Consider the following 6968-nt stretch of genomic DNA (forward strand, 5'->3'; position numbering starts at 1 on the left):
CATTTTTTAAACACACTTTATAGGTCAAAAAATATACTCCCAAATATTTGTATCAATTAAAGTTGATGGATTAAAATTGTCTCTCTATATATATAGTAAGTGATTTAAATAAAATAATTAATATGTCAAAATTAAAAGATAAGCAACATAATTTTTAAATTGGTCATGTGACAATTAAGTAATTTTTATTTTTAATATGTTTGTATGATATTGATTTAAGATTCTCATAATTTTCACATCAGAATTATTTTCACTTAAGCTATTTTTGAGAATATAAGTGAGAAATATATTTGAATCAATTTCAACTCAATTTATAATTCAAATTTAATTATTTTAGTTCATAAATAAAGTTTATTAAACTAAATAATGAATAAAATTTCACTTGAATGTTAAGTTAGCTCTATCAGTTACAAGTCTTAATTCACCCAAAAGTTTATTTTTAGAGAGATGGTCACTTATTAATTAATCAAATATTTTGTTGGTTATACTATCAGTAATTATAATTATTATGGGAGGCCAAAGTTTAATTGTTTAGAATTAAACAATATTTTTTAAGTGATTTTGTTGAATGATGAATCTTTTTTCTTAATTAATAGGATACTCATCCATTCACACTAGTGTTTCATGTTGGCATTAAAAATGTACTTAATAATTATAATTAAATAAAAAGATCTAAGTTTGTAGTTAAATAGAGATATGTATTAATTAAAGGGAAGGATTCACTTACTCTAAAGAGTAAGTTAAAAAAATTTATTTCACATCTCAGATATCAATTTTTGAAAAATCTAATAGTTTGAATTAGTGAGTATATCTAAATTATTTGATTTCTAAAAAATAGATGACTAGGATATGAAGTAAGTTTTTTCCACTTCCCACCCTTAATTTAATAAAACAATATAAATATTAAAGTTGTATGTATGAGATGAAGCAAAAAATAGTCATAAAAATCAAATTAATTGCAATACAAAAGCATAAAACTTTCTCATCATAAATTGATTTTTCAGAGATATAATGGTGATGAAGAAGAGTGAAGAAAGAGATATTCAGAGATTTTTTGAGAAGAAGAAAGGAAGAAGGACACTTGAGGCAACTAACGCAATGAAAAAGGCATGGTGCAACATGGAGAATTTTAAAATTTAAAAAAATCAAACTCCAAAATTTTTTAGGACAAAAATATTATTATTCAAAAAGATTTAATACATATATACTGAAAATGTAAGTATTTTTACATGATATACAAATCTTTATCATTCATATGTTAATTATGGTTAACTTTCAAACAAAAATATTACAAATTTACAGTGAAAAATGTGTTGATAGTGTAAATTTTTTATACTAATGCATAAATTTTAAACCCTATTCTAAATACATTTCTCATTATATGGAGAAGTAATAATATCAGCCCATTTAATTATTACCCTATATTATATATATTGCTTTTATTATTACCTCATGTCACTTTATGGTAATTTTATTTTTTACAAAAATTGAATCTATTTTAATTTAAAATATATTTATGACAATATCATATAGTACAACATTATCTATCACTCCATAATTATTACATAAGATAATAATATTAACAAAATCACAATAAATTATACGATAAATTATATAAAATAATACAAAAAATTTAAACACTATACGATTACATATTTATATTATAATAATAATTATGTATAAGATAATTATGTCATCCGTATTTATGTATGGTAACTTATTATAGTTTATTACTACTAAAACATTAATTATAGCTATTATTGCTTATATTGGAGTAAATTTCACTCTATCATTTTACATGGAGAGAGTAGATAACACTTGTCAAATTCTCAATTATCAGACTCCATTCACCCACTACAAAATCTACCAAAAAAATACTATAAATAAAATATGTCAAAATTTTAGAATGGTCATTTTTTTTATTTCATATAGTAGATAAATATATACCGCTTATAAAAAAATAAGACAATAGATGGATGCATATAAAGAAGCCAATAAACATTCACATATTGCTTTAAATTATACTTCAATGCAATTATAAAGATATGCAATATAAATGCCCATTTATATCCACAACTAATAGCTTAGGTCATATGTGTGTAAGTGTTTATCACTTTATTACAAGAGAATAATATATCATATCAAGAAGATAATTTATCTCCTCCAGCCAGTAAAAATGTGACATGTGTGCTGTTTTGTTTAATTTTAAAAATATTTTTATAGAAAATGATGAAACATGACACATGTCATGATTTCACTGGTAGGAGATAATACTTACGTGAACATAGCATATACTTTTTATTTTCTAGTAAAGTATAGGACCTTATCTGATTACATGTGGAGGAGTATACTTTCAACATCAAAAAACCTACCATAAATACAATGGGAGGTGAAAGGAATGTTGATATTTAATTACTTATTAATTAGGCAAAATTGTTTCAATATTTTTAATTACCAAAAGGTGGATTAATAAGTGCAATGATGTAGAAATTACAAACTCAACACTATTTAACTTAAACTCATGACCCGTGACTCTAGATTTGAAATTGTTCAAGTTGAATTAGCTGTTTGTTTTATATACCTGTTTCTAGGAAGAAAGATTGGTAGAATAACACTATTTTTGATAGAGTTAGTGCATAGGTTAGAACCCTTCATAGAAGGTGATTCACTTTTATATAATTATAATAGGGTGTAAACATTTTTCTGGTGATATGATGGTATGGAAGATTAACAACACACCTATAAAACTAGTGTCGGAAACAAGTTGAATCAGAGTTCAATTTGGTTCAGCTCGATAAGGATTGGTTCAGCTCGAAACTGAGTTCAATAGGAGTTACTTTTTAGCTCGAGTTTGACTCGATTAAAGTTCGCGAACTGTTTGGTTCAGCTCAAAACTCAACTCGAGTTCAATACGAGTTACTTTTTAGCTCGAGTTCGACTCGATTAAAGTTCGCGAGCTGTTTGGTTCAGTTCGAATCGTTCATTTGGACAAATCAAATAATTAATTAAATTTTGAAAAATACTGCCCAGCTTATGAAAACTTAATAAGTCGAATCATATCCAAGTCAAGTTCGACTCGTTTATTTAACGAACTTAATTTTCAGCTCAAGTTCAACTCATTTAGTTTATGAACCAAATTATCAAGCTATATAATGAATCGAATTTTGAACAAATACCGAGTTCATTCGGTTCACTAAGAGCTATATAAAACATCAATTTCAAGATATTATATTTAGCAATAAATGTGTTCTATTTTAATTTGAAAATATTCAATGGTCTTCTATGGTTCGCAACAATAATAGCATTATACACGTGCCAAGCTAGAATCTATGCAAGTCAAAATTTTAAAATCTAAATCATAAAATAACCCAAAATCAACATTTTCAAATAATAAAATTGAGTGATATAAATGACATTGTTGATTTTGAATGTCATTAATTCAAACCTCATTTTATAAACGGATTGAAAATGATATTTCCTATAGAATAAAGTGAAACATACAAATAATAAGTTTTTATAAAGATATATACTCTTTTTGTATGAGCAAATAACTAAACTTCTGTAAAAAAACTTGTTTGTACACGTATGTATATTGAGATAACTAATAAAACATTGTAACACATTAAAAAAATTAATTCCGACTAAAATTTAGTCATAAATAATAATACAAAAAATATAAATAAACATATATCTAAATATGACGTGTTGTATGTGTTTTCAAGTAAGTTTTTATAACAAACTTCCCCACAATCCACACAAATAGAGATATAGTTTAGTCAATACTATGGCATTATCCGACTCTTGTATTTGAGTTAGGATCATCTCTCATTAGTGGAGAGATAAATGCTTAAAAGAATAAAGGAAAGTGTAACTTAAAATTATATATATATATCCCTTTAATTCTAATAAAACTATATTGTCACTATTAAAATCAATGAAAAAATATGTAATTATCTTGTCATTAATGAAGATGATTTTTATTCTTTATGTTATTGACCATAGAGTCTCAACAGTTTTTTGCTTCCCTAATACTTTCTCTGGTTCACATACATCCATAGACTCTCTATTCAATCCCAATGAACTTCCTCAAAAATACCCACAAAGTATATCATTTTTCTCCATAGTAAATTTGCACACAGCTTAGGAATCATATAGAATATAGTCAAAAGAGATTAAAATAAAAAGGGTATCCAAATAACACCTCAAAATCCAAACTTGAGAGAACCCAACTAAGCCCCCATTGAAGTAGTTCAAAGCAGCCATGGAGCAAAACTCATTATTAAAAAGTAGCAACAACTGAACTTGACTTTACTCACCAAATTTCTACTCAAGTCAAATTGCTTCAATTATAGTGCACCCCTAAGATCCCAACTTCAATAATAATAATAATAAATTAATAACAATAATGACTAAAGCCGACATTCTCGCTTCCGCTTCGTCCACCACTGCTTGCGCTGGTCCTTCACTCTAAGGCGGAACGCTCCCCTACCGATAAATTTTTACATCCCACAGCTTCGGCAGATCGCTTAGCCCCGTTCATCTTCGGCGCAAGAGCGCTCGAATAATACCTAGGTTAAATAACAATTACACAATAAGAGGATTAAATTCAAATCTTTATCATCATAATATGGCTTAAGACAATTTATCGTGAAGTGGGCGAGGTGTAAAACGGGGTGACTCAAAATCACAACATGGGGCAATAGAATTAAGACAATTTATCGTTAACGACATCACCTATTGATGACAACCTTTTAGGGTAGTTGCCTTTTTTAGGATTGTTTCTTATTGAACGTCCCAACTTTGAGAATTGATTGTGAGCAAGGTTCTTTCTTTGATTCGGTTTTAAGGGTATTTATGTTTAGGGTTCGGAATAGTCACAGTTTGGTGTGTGTAATTGGTGTTAGGTGTTTAAGGTTTTGGTATGGTCACAGTTTGGTGTGTGTAATTGGTGTTAGGTGTTTAGGGTTTTGGTATGGTCACGAATTGGGGGTGTAATGAATGTTAGGATCACGATTTGGTATGTTAGGGGGTGATTTAGTGAAGTTGATGCAGGTAAGTTTTTAAGAACATGGATGGGGGATATGAGGGGGAATGGTGCCACAAACACTAGGTGTTTGATAAGCTGGTGAAGTTCGCCACAAGAAATTGCTTTTCTTGATAAGAACGGGTCTTGGCTAAACCAAGAAGCTAGGAAAACACTCACTAACAGAGAATTAAATCCAACAAAATTTAATTTAGTTTTATTCAATGATGATCACAATTATATATAGGGAACTAACATGGAACAATTCGGCCTTGACTTGTAGTTTGAATGAAGTTTTTTATATGTTGGTCGAATTCCTTGAGGTGCAATAAGCCATGTGTTTGATTCAAATTGTGAATGACATTGTTAGCCTTCTTATCTTGTTTATCCGAGTTGGTTGTGGAGCAATTTGCCCTAGATCTGGTCATAGAATCCACATGCCACTTTAGTTGGAAGGCCCTTGATTTATGGTGGTTAAATTTGGTGAAGAATTCTTTTGATCTCCACAAAATCCTTTGGCCGAATTTGATGTGTGGAATTTGTATTCTACATTATCTTCAAGCCTTTGATTTAGGTTAGTCAAATTTGAGTAGTAGGAGATTTGATATTTACTTGATCTCCTTATTATCTTCAAGCCTCCAATGCCTCCTTGAGTTTGAACCGTGCCATCCTCAAGATTTGACCATGCCAACTTGAATTTGAATTCAAATGCTCCTTCTAGCCGTGCCACATGTGGTCTTGGCCTTGTCCAAATGTTTTCATACAATTAACCAAAAACAACACACAATTTATTTGCTAAAAAAAAATTAATCAATCATAAAAGAAATGACATAATTAAGAACTAAAATCCAATTAAAATCCTAACTACTTAAGGATTAAGACACTTCCCCCTTATTTGGTTGTCCAAAGAAAAACTTGTTATGATGGCTCTTTCACCAAGCCATGGCCTTCCCTTGGCTCCCCATCTTGGATGATACAATTAATGGGCTTGGCCCCCTCCTTGACCCAATTAGGACTTGAATCCATGATGGCATACATGAGTTGCCTAAACACCTCTTGTGCCTTTTTGTCTTGGCCCTAGTCATGGGTCTTCCCATGCCACGAAAGGCCTCTTGGTTGATGTTGGGCTCAACCAGGTTTACATCACCTATTGTGGAGCCTTGTTAGCATAATAGTTCACACTATTAACATCACCATTTCCTTCGGTGATTTTCAATGGATGAAGAAGTAGTTGTTGCTCATTGGTCTTATTCACTATCTTCAATTTCTGTAACTCCTCTTGGATCAAATTTTGAACACCACCAACAACAACATTAGGTTTTTCAACCCTTTTTCTCTCCCCGGACCCACAATCTGAATCTTTCAAAGCAAAATCTGGAACCTTTGGAGCTGGAGGAGTGGTGGTTGTTATTGTCGACAACAACCTCATCTGAATTCGACGAAGTGTAAAACCCGGAGACTCAAAATCATAACATAAGACAATAAAATTATGACAGTTTGCATTAGCGAGATAACCTGTTATAGAGTCTTGTTAGCGTAACAATCCATACCGTTAACATCACCATTTCCTTTGTTGATTTTCAACGGATGAAGAAATAGTTGTTGCTTGGTGTTATTCATTATCTTCAATGTCTGTAACTCCACTTGGTTTTGGTTCTGAACACCAACAACAACATCAAGTTCTTCAACCATTTCTCTCTCCCTAGGCCTTCACTCTAAATCCTTCAAAATGAAATCTGGAATCATTAGAGCCGATGCATCAAGAATGGTTGTTGTTGTCGACAACAACCTCGAGAGAAGTAGGCAAGGTTTAAAACGTAGAGACTCAAAATCACACAATGATACAATAAGATTATGACTATTTGCCATTAACGACATCACCTTTTTGGAATGTTGTTAATGTAACAGTCCACATTGTTAGCATCGTCATGCCCTTAGCTAATTT

The sequence above is a fragment of the Lupinus angustifolius genome, unplaced genomic scaffold, assembly GCF_001865875.1.
Source record: "Lupinus angustifolius cultivar Tanjil unplaced genomic scaffold, LupAngTanjil_v1.0 Scaffold_593, whole genome shotgun sequence".
In the NCBI taxonomy this organism is placed as follows: Eukaryota; Viridiplantae; Streptophyta; class Magnoliopsida; order Fabales; family Fabaceae; genus Lupinus; species Lupinus angustifolius.